The following is a 15,758-nucleotide window of genomic DNA, read 5'->3' as shown; positions in this document are numbered from 1 at the left end:
TTTCAATTTTTATCAATTCTATATCAAGTTAAATTAGTCATTAATAATTCTTAAAATATACTGGTAAATTTAATCAGTAAATGTTTGAGTAAAAACATTAATTTCGAATAAGTGCTGATTAAATAATTTGAATAACACTAGGCTCTCAACCTTTTTTATTTTTATTGATAAATCTATTTTTTGTACATTTTTATTTAACATTGAAGAATAGTAGTGTTAGTCAAAGGTCCGGCCGGACTGACAGTTCGGTCTAATCCGGTCTCTTTCGAAACAAATCCGTCAGTTCGATCTGGGTCGACATGACGACTCGATATTCCAGTTCGACCGTAGAAATTAAAAAAAACTGATAAAAGTTCACTATGGGAAATATTAGGAAGTTGTATTGTATAAGAATTATATTTGACGATTATTGGTAATTTACCAACTGCAGTTCATTTTTTAATATATTTTAAACCAGAGTAAAATTATTTTATAAATTGACAAAAAAACATATTTTTATTTAAATTACATTTTGTATATTTAAAACCTTTTTTTACCAGCTTTGTTTTATATAAATCAGAGACATGGAGGCCCGGCCCTAAGCCTGGCCGGGCCATTTTTTTAAAATATACCCGGACTGGGCCTTTTTAAAAAATACCCGCGCCGGACCTAAAAAAATTTTTTCCATAACCAGGCTGGGCCGTATATTTTAAATCGCCATTATTTATAAAAATAAAAAACAAAAATTGGGTATCGTGGAACAATATATTACAATCATTCACTTATATTTCCTATTTCCATTTTTTCGATCCTTAGAAAATATTATTTAATTTATTATTGACTAATCATTATTTCAGGTGATATTCAATCAAATTAAAAGGAACAAAGATACACTCGATATTAAAAATATATGATAAGTATCATTTTATCTCTCAAAGGGCTATGTTAAATTACAAGAGGAGCAGAAAAGAATTACTATGGACCATTAGATAATTTGAAGTTATTATATATGGATTTCATATTCGCTGAAAAATGATCAGTAAGAAGCCGAATAGATATATTATTAATTTTTTAAGACCAAGGCCGTAGAAAAAATTTACATACCCTAACCGAAATTTTTTTTAAAGAAATCTAGGTTGAAATTTTTTTTGAAAAAATTCGCGCCAGGCCGGGCCTGAAGACATAAAACCTGTACCGGGCCAAGCCAAAAAAAATTTCTAAAAACTCTGCAAGATCTGCAGAGGTACCATTTGCACGGCCCAGCCCGGGCCAAATTATTTCTTAAAAAATTTTCCGGCCCAGCCGATTTTTTTCGACCCGGCCTGGATTTTATATTTTCAGGCCTGGCCCAGATTTTTTTATAATATATTTAATTTTTATAGCTAATAATGGGATTTTAAATATTTGGTTTTAAAATATAAGGTCCAGACCAGGTATTTTTTTATTTAAAGAAATTAAAATACGAATTTTAATTTTAATGCAATAAGAATCATATATATTTATGATATTCGTTATATTTGTTATGTATGAGAGCAAGTTAATTTTGTTGGCTAACAGCGTTAGCTCCTTCCTGGTCTTACTATTACCTTAATTTAATAAGAACTAGCATCAACTAATAATAAAATAGTAAAAAGAAATGTTTTTAAACAGTTATTGTTTAACAACAATCGCCTTGATGAAATTCATAAATAGAAACGTTAACTTTTATCTTGCTTAGCTTATATTAGATGGGACCAGACTGGACTGAACTGACGGTTCTAATGTCTGGTCCCATCCAACTTGACAGTCCGTTATCTTTCTTTTTTCTTTCATTCATTCGTAATATGCAAAGTCGTTAAAATAACTTAAAAAATACTGTTTTATTTTATAATGTATGAGTTGATTTTTTTTAATAAATCATTAAATATATTATAAAAATAAAAAGCATCAATTGCCAATGTCTGGATAGGCCATTAAATTTTAATCTCGTTCTAAAAATATACATAAATTACAAGTATAATAGTTAATCGACATTATTATTCTTATATGGATATTTACTCCATTCTTCTCTATTTTGAGCTAATATAGCCAACTGAAAACAGAAGGTGATGATTCATTGTTTATTATTCTAAATATAAATGGGTAATAGTTTTATTTAGGGGGGGGGGAGGGGTCCTCTTGTCCTATATAAATTTAGATATATTTTAAAAAGATTCCAAGGCACGACACGACCCGGCCCAAATTTTTTTTAAAAATATTAGGCCCTACCCGGCCACACAAACTAATTACCCTTCATTCCCGTCATTCTTGACGGGTTATTAACTAGTATATTAATAGTTTATATAGTTGAAAGAAATTAAATTTTTAATGTATGAATTTATAAAAGTAAAGTTAATGTTGAATTTTAAAAAAATATAAAGAAAATTTGGTTTCACTTGAAAGAGGGGTGAAATTCAATGTGTTTATTTTAAAAAAAAAATTTATAAGTTATTTTAAAATTAATAGTTAGAATGTAAAGTATGGGTATAAAATGTTTTCAATTGTCTTAATTGAGTGAATTAAGATAAGTGATAACATGGGTTTAAAAGAATTTTTTTAAGGTTTATTTTAGAATTTTGAGATGTTTAAAAAAATTTTTTGGGAACCATTGGATATGGTATATATTACTATGATAAAAGTGTATTTTGGAAAAAAAAATTTGAGAACTATTGGATATGATTGGGGTAATAATAATTTTCATACCATTGAATATGGTTGGGGTAATAATACATTTTGTGATATATATTTTGATTTCTGTTTTTGAAAATAAGTTTTATTTTGTATTATTTTGTATTGTAAGCCTTAAGACTCAATGAATGGTATTATAGGTATTCCATCATAAGAAATGAAGACCTCAAGATATGCAGGAAAGAAAAGATTGCTTAATATTTAAATTTTGGGATTATAATTAGCATAAATAAATTTTTTTTGAAATATAATGTGAAAAAAAAAGATTGTGATAATATTGATATTTTTTTAAAAAATGGTGCATTGAAAATGGATATGAAATATTTTGCCAATGTTTAAAAAAAATGAAAAGAAAGAAATGTTTGAATAATGTTGTTTATAAAAAAAGATGGATAAATGAAATAAAAACGAAAAATTATTTGATGAAATTGAAATATGCAAATCCCAGATATGAAAGTTAGATGTTAAACATATTCTAAAGATGAATTGAAAGTCAAGAATGGGTTAAATAGTTCAAGTTTTTAAAAAGTATAATATTAAAGGTTTACATATGTACATGTGTAATATTATATATATCTAAAAATAAATTAATAAAAATATTTTTGATTTTATGGATATAAAGTGGATTTATAATAATGGAGAGAGCCATTAGATAATATTATAATATTTTTATGTGTAAAATTTTGAAAGTTATATAAATGAAGAAAATTGGCCATTTATATTATTTTAGATCCAAGGGGGAAAGTAGTAGTTTATCATATAATAAAAGGACTCTTGTTAAAATTTTGTGTTTAATATTTGAAATGTTTATCATATAATAAAAGGACTCTTGTTAAAATTTTGTGTTTAATATTTGAAATTTAGGATTATGATTGATATGGAAGAAGTGTATCTGAGATAAAGTATAAAGGAAAGAATAAAGAATACATTTTGGGTATAATTTTTAAAAAAATATGACTTTCTCTTTGTAATATTCCTTCCAGTCACTAATGATTCTACACAATTAACTACAATTATGCTAGATTAATAATACCAAGCTTAAGATAGAATGATCATGACTGACCAATGATGCAAAGGATAAATCAAGGTACACACCGTCAAATTAAATGATAATCAACAGCACTATGACAACTATTACGTATGGTTAAGAACAAAATGGGTAGCAATAGCTCAGTGAAAATTATGTATGGTCAAGAAAAAAATGCAACTTCCTAGAGTAGAAAAAAAATTTAATGAAAATAAATAATAATAATTTTTACATTTCTTTTTGATCATTTATAAGAATTTATGTAGAAATTTACTTTGATTACATATATGCATAAATTTTATTTCTTTACTCAGTTTGATTTTTCAAGAAAGAGGGGTCAATATATTTTTTTTGAGAAGAAATTATTACTGTTTTTGAATCATGTGATTCTTTAGTTTATGAAAATAATTATTAAAATTTATGAAATTTTATACCTTGAGAATATTATTATGATTGCGTTTGTTTTGACAATAAAGAAAATATACAATTTGGAATTAATGATGATTATTTAATGTTTCGAATACACATATATATAATAGTATCCAAGTTACAAGATACTACATTTCAAAAACCTGCAGAACTAACACGATGATTTCATATTTTCAGGGCCGGCCCAGATTTTTTTAAAAAAAAATTTATTCCATTTATTTTTAATTTTTATAATTAAATGGCGATTAAAAATATTCAGTTATAAAATATATGGCCCGGCCCGGGTATTTTTTAAAAAAATTTAGGCCCGGTCCGGCCCGATTATTCTAAAAATATTAAATATGGCCCGAATGAAAACGCTAAATATTGGTGTAAATCCAATATTTAATAATGACACAGACAAATATAATTTTATAGTTATTAATAAATCTTCGATCTGAGTACCCTAAAATATTTTTACACTAAGTATAAGTGTAAATGAGTTACATATGATATCATTAACAAGAATCATAAAATTTTTTTTAAAAATTAAACATTGTATAAAAGTTTAAGTTCTCGTAAAAAGCATTTTGCCATTTTCAAAAGTAAAACCGTAACGAATATCGATTCGGTTCAGTTCATAAAAATTATTATATCTGTTCGGTTTGAATTTTTAAACCCCAGTTCAAACTTTTTATTACAAGGGTATAATTTATAAAGAAAAGAATTTTTTTTCAAATTTTATCACAATTCTTACAATTAAAATACTTTCAAGATTATATTTATATCATGGAGGAACTATTAATTTTATGGCTGAGAACACTTACTTGGTTAGCTGGGACGGCCAAATAGCATTATACAAAAATATCTAAAAATAATTAACGATTTATCAGCCAAAACTCATTATATATCAAAAGGTTCACCCGATTCACAAGAATTTTTAAAGCTTCGGTTGACAATTTTTTAAATGTTAGGTTCGGTTCAGCAAATAATAACGGTTAATACCAGTTTAAGGCCTCGGTTTGAATCCTTGCCTTTTCACGTTTATTGAAGAAATAAAAAAGAAAATTATTATATGAAACAATAAAACAAATTTTTTTAAACCTTGTTGGTAATAAATATCTCAACGATAAATAACTGTCATCTATAGTTTAAATTTTGCGAGCGCACATTTTATATTTAAAACTTTTTAAAAAAGTTAACCAAGTAAAATTTATTTTTTTTAACCTAAAAAATTTGGTCAGTAAACATAAATAAGTATTTGGACTATTTTTTTTAAAAATTAAATATAAATGCTTCATTTTACTCTATGTGGGAATAAATAGGATATTATTAATTTTCTTTTTTCCATGTAAATTTTTGATTTTATTGCGTGGCAGACATAATATAATAATGTAATCTACCAAATTATCGGTTTCAATTCATACTTTTAATGTTTTTAATAATAAATAAAATATATTAAAAGGGATGGATGTATGTAAAATTATTTTATTGTATATTAATAAGTCAACAAGAGGTTATGTAAACAACACTATTGAACAAATTAACCAAATAAGTTTTTTTAAATATAAAGTCAAAAATCATATGCGCATATTTTAAGATTAATATTCACACCTTCTTTTTAAACCAAAGTAACCACTCAAGCGCGGTTCCTATATTGTCTAAATGAATAATTCGTGATTCCTATTCAATTCAGTTAGAATTTTGCGAATGCGAATAAAGAAAATAACTAATCGACGAATAAGATCATTCGTTATTTTGCCTTATCGGTATGTAGTTGATATTCGAATCCAGAATTTTGCTAAGAGGGTGGGAGGGAAGCACTATTAGATGAATTTTTCCTCATAAATTTTATTGGAGATCTTAAGGCCCACTTAGGGGAAAAGATAAGAAAGAAAAATCCGGACCTTCTAATTCCTTTTCTCTTTACTTACCCAAATGTTATATCTTAAAATTCATTTCACGGTTAACTGCTACTGGTCATAGCTATAAATTAGGTCATAAGAAAGTATGCGTTGAAAAATTAGAGTTTTGTAAGAGGTTATTTACCATTTTAAATTTATATTATATCAAATATTTAGGGTTGTGCCAATGTTAAATATCGGATCGGCCCGATATTTCGCGTCTTCCAATAACATCGGATCGGGCCGATACCTTTAAAACCCGATCTGATCTTTTTACTTTTCTTTTTTTTTGTAATGTATATTTATTTTGCATTAATAATATTTTCTAAATAATTTTTTTTTAAACAATGCAAATGCGCAACACCTCTTAAATTTTATTTCTTTTTTTAAATAGATTTATAGTATTTTAAAAGCTTTTTATAAAAATAACCCAAAGTTTTATTTATTTTAAATCTTTTTAAATAATAACGCCAATTTTATTATTTATACTTTAAATAAAAGAATTTTTTAAATATGGTATCTGAATTATGGAAATATTTACAAAAGACAAAGAAAATTTTGCAAAATGCGTTATCTGCGGAATTCTAATTTCACGGGGAGGAATAATGAAAAATTCATTTAATACTACTAATATCCGTAAACTTTTTTTAATTATTGTAGAAATAAAAATTTTAAATTAAATGGCCAATTTTATTATTTATACTTTAAATAAAAGAATTTTTTTTAAATATGGTATCTGAATTATAGAAATATTTTACAAAAGACAATGATAATTTTGCAAAATGCGTTATCTGCGGAATTCTGATTTCACGGGGAGGAATAATGAAAAATTCATTTAATACTGCTAATATCCGTAAATTTTTTTTAATTATTATAGAAATAAAAATATTAAATTATAATGCATATTCGATTTTTTGCATAAAAAATATTGATTACTTAATTACATTTGGTTCAGAGGGGGGGGGGGTGAAAAATCAATATAAATCTTGGATCGGTATCGAATCGGTTTTAAACCAATGTCGGAAAATATCGGATCGGTGAAAAATATGTGGATCGGCACAGCCCTAATTATTAATAATATTTAGGGCGCCATACATGTACATGAGATTCTGATTCATATATTAAAGAACTCTGATTGAACATATTTTATTAAAAATCATAAAATATATTATATGGATAAATAAAATAAATTATAAATGATGTACTAAGTTGAATTTCTCTTTTATCGATTGACAATATTGATGGAAACCCCCATTGATTATTATCTTCACTTAACAAGATAAATAATCTTTTAAATTATATCAAATAAGTTAAGTAAAACTTAAGGGGGTATTAATAATTTATAGGCAGCTTTGCTCCTTGGAAACCCCTTTTGGAGAGCCTTCGGTCCATTTATTTCGGGTTTCGGCCGGATTTTTTTAGACTATATAGCTTGAAATTTTTTTATGAATAGGTTAATTTTAATAAAACCTTATCTTTATTTAAAATTTATGAAATTGTTTACCATAAAGTGGTATCAAAAATAAGTTGTCTTGAACAAATAGGAAATATATTTTTATTAGTTTGTATAAAATATATTTTTATTAGTTTGTATAAAATATATTATTAGTTTGTATAAAATATATTATTAGTTTGTATAAAATATAATAAAATCCATATATATAGAGGAGACCCGGTAAAAGTTTAATATTTTGCATATTTATCATAATATTTTGGAATATTATCAAAACAGAACAAATTAAATATTTATAAGTATTCAAATCCCCATCTAAAAAAAAAACATTTCGCCATATAAGTATTCAAATCCCACCATCTAAAAAAAAAAAACATTTTCGCCATTTTACCCTACATAAAATGGATAAGCATCGGGGTAAAGTAGTCAAAATAAAATTGAACATAACTATATTGTTTAATTGAACAAAATATTGCAATTTTGACAGCTATTGATCAGTTTTAGTATTAACTAATCAATACAATACTGGAATATAAAAAATTATATCAAAAATGGCACAGTGTCCATTTTAGGCACATCATACATTTCAATTATTTTTCCCTTTTGCAACTATTCAAAATATTTATTCCAAATCCAAATAACACAAACTATTAATGTTCCTTTTTACCCAAAAGTTTTGTCGATGTTAATACTTCTAAGTGATATATACTCGTGACTTGTAATCATAATATAAACATTCGATAAATTTTATTTTATAGCTATGGCTTTAAGGAACATGTATACAAATTTTTAAATTCTGAGCCTTAATATTTGCTAAAAGCAAAAAAAACTAGGGTAATATTTATAATTTTTGGGTAAAACAATTTTAATTATATATAAAAATACATCTTCCACCAAATTTAAAGTCTATATGCTCAAGAATTAAGAAATTTTTTATTAGCTTAAAATTATTCACAAAAAGTGACAAATTTCTGAAGGAGTGATTCCCCCTGCCACTCCCTTTTGGCTACGTCTATCAGTACAACTATTGAAAAATTATTAATTTGTAATTTTATACAAAAATTCCCCCTTTTGAGAAAATATTCATACACTTTTCTATTCATTTTTATTTTGAGAATGAAGGCAGCCACCTCCCAGGCCAATTTTTTTTTATAAATATAAAGGAATTTTTTTTATAAAATTGAAGGTAGTATTGTTTCCAAGAAATTGTTTTAAATTCTTATATCATAAATAAAATGGAGGAAATTGGAAAATTTAAAAAAAATTTATCCAAAAGTATTGTACATAATTTTGATATTAAATTTGTTATTTAAAATTATGTAGTTTTTAAGATATGGTTTAATTGAATGAGGTGTAAACATATGTCATTTTTGCCACTTTGAATCCTAATATCTCCAAAAATATAAATGTTAGAGGTGGCTAAAATTTTAGTCATTTCTTAGTTACATTAACTTTACAATTAAAAAAATTGAAATGAAAATATCATTTCCTTGCTCGTTTGACATGGAATGGCTAAAACATTTTATACAATTTTTTTAATTTGGTTTAAGAATTTTATTTGAATTTATTTTAGCAAATTAAAGAAATGACCTTCATTTAGACTGAAATATTTAGATATTAATTAGTTAGATTTATAAAAAAATACAGCTATGTATATAAACTTACAAAATATCAAATTAGATTATGCAGTGGTATAGCCAGAATTTATATAGGGGGAGGGAGATTGGTGAGACTTTGCCCAGCCTTTGGCCATGCCCCTCCTATAAAAATATGATATATTATTGATATTTCAATAGTTAGTATAGTAGTGCATAAATCAAAAAATTATTAGCAACAAAATTTTGTCAACATTTGATTAAAAAGTTACTGAAAGCATTATTCTGACAACTTTAAGTGTTCAATGGTATTATGCTAGAAAGAAAAATTAAAAAATATATCTAGACTAATAATTTTAATTCCTCAATCAAATTTAAAACCAAAAATATTACCTTAGCTGGTTAAACACCATCATTTGTTGACAATTTATATTTTTAAGATATGAAACCTAACAATTGATGAGATTAAACTGTAATAAAATTTAATATTGATTATTTTAGTCCAATATTGACTAAACACATAAAAATAAATTTTAAAAATGAAGCCATCCACTTCATTATATCCAAGTGAAAAGTATAGATGGTTTAAATTTGTGATTATAAAATAAATAACCAATGTAGTTAAAAACAACATGTCAAAATTCCCAAAATGAATTTATTTTTATACATTTGAGTTATTGGAAACCCAGCAAGTCAATCTTGGGATTTAAAATAAAATTAAATTGGGTTATGCTCAGTCTTAAAAGAAAATTTCAATATTCTAAAATAAAATATATTAGATGAAGGTGTTTAATTTATATTTTCAATTAAAATCTCAAGCCAACTCAGGACTAAAATCAAAATTAAAATATAGCCAGTATCAGATCTAATAAGTATTTTAGGACAAGCTTAAGTTTAAAATTAAGTGGGTCACCAAAAATATTAAATTAGCAGGTTATAAAGGGTAACTAATTATAGAAATATACCATTAACATTGTAAATAGGGCTAGTAAGTTAATATATAAATAAAATAGTTTTTAAATTATTTTTTGCTTTTGAATATAAATATTGTTAAAAATATCTTTGTTAAAATTTATTTTTATAAATTATAAATAATATTATATTTTACTTACTATGGATTTTAAAAACAATATTGTTATTTAGAATTCCTAGATAAAATCTTTTTAATTTATTATAATAGTACTTATAAATGAAAAATGATCAATATAATATCAAGGTAATCCTATTTGTGATTAAAAATTGTATGAAGTTTAACTTTATAAATATAAATAATGATATTAATAACTTTCACTATCAAAAAAAATCTAAGATATTATATTCTTATATTAAATTCATTATAAAAAGGTGTATATTTAAATAAAATTACAAATATAACATAAAAGTGGCTCTACTAGGTTTTATATCAATTTATAATAATACCTTGTATAAAATTTTGTTAGGATCATGTTCAATTAATTATCCACTAGGTATTTATATGCAACACCACAGTAAAAGAATTTCTGAGAAAAGTTAAATTTAATTATGGTTATTTTTAGAATATAAGCGAAATTTAACATTATAATTTGCATTTAGTAAAAGTTAGAATCCTAAAATGTATATATTTATATTCTTTATGATCGGAGGAATATATATATATAAATTAACAATTATTAGATGTTATAAATGTAAAGGAATTTAGTTTCCAATTTTATATTATAAGTTAGGAAATTTTATCAATGATTCTCTACCGTAAGATCATTTTGCAAATTTTTCTTTTTCACTATCCAATAATATTTTTTAGGTGTATCAACCAAGGAGAAGGACATTACGTAATACTAGGGTGTATATGATTAATTCCTATATTTAATACTTAAAATGAAACTTTATTGCGGTACAATCATTTGTTTATTTATTTAAATGAATATATCTAATATGCCATAATAAAATAAAATATATTTTTTAAATATAATATTAATTTAAACGAAAAATATAATACTACAATGGAGAAAAATAAATAAATAGAAGAAATTTAAGACGATATCGAGAAACTGAAAAAGAGAATCTAGGAAGGGGAGAAGGTGATGTTGGAAAAGGTATCGGAGATTATTCGATGGAATAATTAATTATTAGATTTATAGCGAATATGTGAAGCGTCTTCATAAACGGGGGGGGGGGGAGGGGAGGGGGTATAAGCAGTTTGTATCAAATATTTTTGAGGGGATAGAGGTCGACATTTAATGGCGATAGGCTAGGAGTGGGATAAATTTAATGGGGGGTTATCTATTCAAATTTTAGATAATAAGGCAAATGTATTGCTGTATAAATAATAATACTTTTATTATAGATTTTAAATACAATGATATTGCTAAAAATCGACCTTATTTATATATTACACACAATCGTAGATATTATTTTCAAAAAAAACTATTTCTGTATTGCTTTAACTATAAAAAATAAATATATACATTTTCTTAAGAATATACCAATCATATTTATTATTATTAAGAAATATTATTATAAGTGAAATTTTTTTTACTTTTAGTATTTATAAATGTTGAAATAAAATAAAGAAATTGTAACTAAACTAAATTTAACGAATATATTAATTAATAACAAACTTAGTGCCTGTAAAACCAGGATATTTTGTATAGAGTTGTTAAATGGTTGGTTTTTTTCTACCAAGAACCAGAGTCGAAGTGGTAAAAATCGGCCCAACCCTAAGCCAGGGTCAAAAAATTGACCGCGACCCAACCCGTTCCATTGGGCCTGTTGAGCCGACCCAGGTCGGCCTGCTGGGTTGCAATGCTGGGTCGGCCTGCTGGGTTGGCTTTCTGGGTCGGCATGCTGGGTTTACTTGCTGGGTTGGCTTGCTAGGTCGGCCTGCTGGGTTGACTTGCTTGGTCGGCCTGCTAGGTCGAGTGGTTAGGTCGACCTGCTGGGTTGGCTTTCTGGGTCGACTTGCTGAGTCAACAAAATATACAGAAAATTAAACTAGTTTGTTTTAATCCGGGTTCAATGTTTTTGATATTAGAAAGATGTTCTAAAACTTTTGGGTCTAGCAATTAATTGGCACCGCTATTATATTTTACTCCACAGGAAAAAATAAATTGTGTAAATTTAAAAAAAATTTATCTTACGCCTAGTTAAAAGTTTTTGATACTAAAAAGATGTTCTTAACCCTTTGGGCCTTGTAATAAATTACTACTGTTGTTATATTTTACTCCACGGGGAAAATAAAATTGTAAAATATTTTTTTAGACGTTGTTATAAACCTATTTATATGTTTATGATATTAGAAAGATGTTTTAAAACCTTTGGGTCTAGCAATGAATTGGCACTTCCACTATATTCTGTTATATTTGAATGTTTATATATATTTTAAAAGGTTAAGTTTATATTTTGATAACTTTCTTACATTTAATATTATCTTATGGAGGTCAATGTAATTGGATATTAGTAGTAGTTAAATGACATAATTATAAAAGACTATATATAGGAAACAATTTTATAATAAAGAGTCTATTGTTTTGACTATAAAAAATGGCGATGAAATAAAAAAAAAAATCTAAGTCGCTCGGTTTTCGGTCTTCGGTCAAGTTTATTAATATATAGAATTATAAAAAAAAATTCTGTTTATAAAAAAAAATTATATATATTTAGAAATTAAGGATAAAATTATTCTCCAGGACTTTATGAAGGAAGATTGTTCTATCGAGGACTACGTTGATTATATCAAATATATACTAAATGTGAAAAATATTCCTCAAACTGACGCCACTTTAAAAAAATTATTTATAGCTTATGGAGGAATAAACGTTATAACTGATATCAAAAAATTACTCTATCCTAGGAATATAGAGGAGGTAGGATGGATTGTCATATATAAAATAGCAAAACAACTATATAAAGATGAAAGAACTATTTTGGCATCAAGAATTGATTTCATTAGATTAAGTCGCGGGGCTACTGAATCCATAATGAGCTATTTAAAAAATATAAAGGAGCTAGCCCGAAGATGTGAATTTGAAGACAATGTAGAACTGAGAATTCGAGATCAATTAATCGTCGGACTAAAGATATCACAACTGGATAAAGAACTACGATTAAGATATCCAGATACTAAAGACGAAGACCAACCGTTAAGCTAACAAAGTGGTAGAATTGGCTTTAGCGATGGAACGAGCTGACTTAGAAATAAATAATACTGCTAAAATGGTATATAAAATCAAAGAGCCGAATAAACATGATAATAATAATCGGATAAATCAACATGACAAAAATAATCAGCAGTATAATAATAATGATAAACGGCACTATCAAAAGGATAATAAAGCATATGTAAAAAGAGAACTAGTGCCCGGGTATAATAACTACCATACAAATAATAATAGTAATTGGAGAAAACCATGCTATTTCTGTAATCGGTTTCATGCTATTAGAAATTGTCCCGCCTACGGAAAATTGTGCAGTAAATGTAGGAAACCAAACCACTTCGCCGTATGTTGTAAAGCTAAAGAAAAGATTTATGAAACAAATTACAATAATAAAGAAGACGATTCGGATGTCTCAATAAGAAAAATATACAAATATGGGCAACATCCAACAATTGAGGTATTAATAAACAACCAAAAATTTAAAATGGAATATGATACTGGCTCGGCAATAACCATTATTAATGAAATAATATGGAATAAAATCGGAAGGCCAAAACTTAGAAGGGCTAAAGCACCAACTACATATGGAAATAATAGAATAAAAATTAAGCTGATGTAAAAGTACAATTAAATGATAACATAAAATGGCTTCCATTATTAGTCATTCTGGATTTCCATGGTTTATCGAATTTGACTTATCGTTACCAAAAAATGTAAAAATCAATATGATCAACAATAGATATAAATACAATGATAATGGTAACGTAAATATTGACAAACTATATAAAGAATTTGCTACGGTGTTTGATAATAAATTAGTATTAATTAAAAATGTAGAACCATTAAAACTACAATTGGAAGAAAATACAAAATTGCACTGCCAGCTAGAAGAGTACCGTTACCTATAAAAGTAGAAATTGAAAATTAACTGAAACATTTGGAAGAAAATAAAATAATCAAGAAAATAGATCCATCAACAACAAGAGTAACCTGGAGTACTCCAATGGTAGTGGTACGTAAAACTTCAGGTGAACTACGATTATGTGGAGATTTCAAAGTAACGTTAAATAAATTTCTACTAAAAGATTATCACATTCTACCAACGTTTGAAGAATTAATAGCAAAAATAGCGAATGGAAATAAATATACAACATTAGATCTCAAAGATGCATACCTACAAATGAGCATTGACGATGAATCGCAAGATTTATTAACAATGGTAACACCAAATGGATACTACCGCTATTTACGATTACCATTTGGTATAGATACAGCACCAATAATATTTCAACGATATATGGACGATTTACTGGCTGATTGTAAAGATACAGCAGTTTATTTAGATGATGTTATAATCACAGGAAAAAATGATACTGAACATATCGAGAATATAAAACAAGTCCTTAAAAAATTACAAAATGCGGGATTAAAAGTCAAAACAAGCAAAATAAATTTTATGAAAGAAAAAGTATCATATTTAGGATACATAATAGATCAAAATGGAATACACCCTTATAAAAATAAAATAATAGCAATGCAAAAATATCCAACGCCAAAAGATAGACATGATATAAAATCATTTTTAGGTATATTAAACTATTATACGGTTCATACCAAACTTACATGGAATCATAGCCGAATTATATAATAAAACTAGTAAAAATGTTAAATGGAATTGGACTAAAAAAGATGATGCATTATTTGAAAAAGCAAAAGGAATGGTAACAGAACACAATACTATACAATTTTATAAACCGGATCTTGAGTTAATACTAGAAACAGATGCATCAAACCAAGGATTTGGAACTGTACTCTTGCAAAAATATGATAATGGTAACGAATACCCTATAGTTTACACCTCGAGAATTTTACAAGATGCTGAAAAGAATTATTCAACAATCGACAAAGAAGCCAAAGCCATAGTAAACGGCGTAGAAAAATTTCATAACTATTTGTATGGACGAAAATTTAAAATACGAACGGACCATAAACCTTTAATAAAAATATATGGGGATAACAGAGATTTAAACGCCTTAACAAACCAAAGATTGTTACGTTGGGCTTATAAATTATCTGCATATGATTATGAAATAATGTATAAGAATGGCGCAAGTAATATAATTGCAGATGCTTTATCGCGAAACCCAATAGAGAAAAATGATAATAATATAACAAGTGAAAATAAAACAGTGAAATATATACGAAATCTTACTTATGACACATTAACTCTATCAAGAAAAGAACTTAGAGATGAAACTGCGAAAGATCCAATTTTAAGAAGAGTAAAAATATTATTAAATGGCAGTGGCTCCTACACTTTTTGAGCGAATGAAGCAGAATAATCCCATGAAAAGTACCCTCTTGAAAAGTATCCCCCCCCTTCGAAAAAATGATAATTATGACACCCATAAATTTCAAAAATAATTTTTATTGCATTAATTTTTAATATATAATATAAATAAAATGCAAAAAATATAACTTTATAAATATTATTTTTAAATTAATAATTTAGATAAATTAGGGGAAGAGAAAGCGAAAGAATTTATAATTTCA

At 26.1% G+C, this 15,758-nt stretch overlaps 1 protein-coding gene across 5 annotated transcripts in view; it reads right to left on the bottom strand.

Moving 5' to 3' along the window:
- LOC135928988 (uncharacterized) overlaps window positions 1–10,534 on the bottom strand; it is a 52,932-nt gene extending 42,398 nt beyond the window's left edge. For all 5 annotated transcript variants that reach the window (XM_065465468.1, XM_065465469.1, XM_065465471.1 and 2 more), the window contains exon 1: window positions 10,492–10,534. The gene's annotated coding sequence lies outside the window, so the exon portion shown is untranslated. The remainder of the gene's footprint in view (window positions 1–10,491) is intronic.
- Window positions 10,535–15,758: the final 5,224 nt, after the last annotated feature.

This window comes from Gordionus sp. m RMFG-2023, chromosome 4 (genome assembly GCF_954871325.1).
Source record: "Gordionus sp. m RMFG-2023 chromosome 4, tfGorSpeb1-WG-v2, whole genome shotgun sequence".
NCBI lineage: Eukaryota > Metazoa > Nematomorpha > Gordioida > Chordodea > Parachordodidae > Gordionus > Gordionus sp. m RMFG-2023.
Note: the sequence above shows the minus strand (reverse complement) of the source record. Positions and strands in the feature narration are given on the sequence as shown.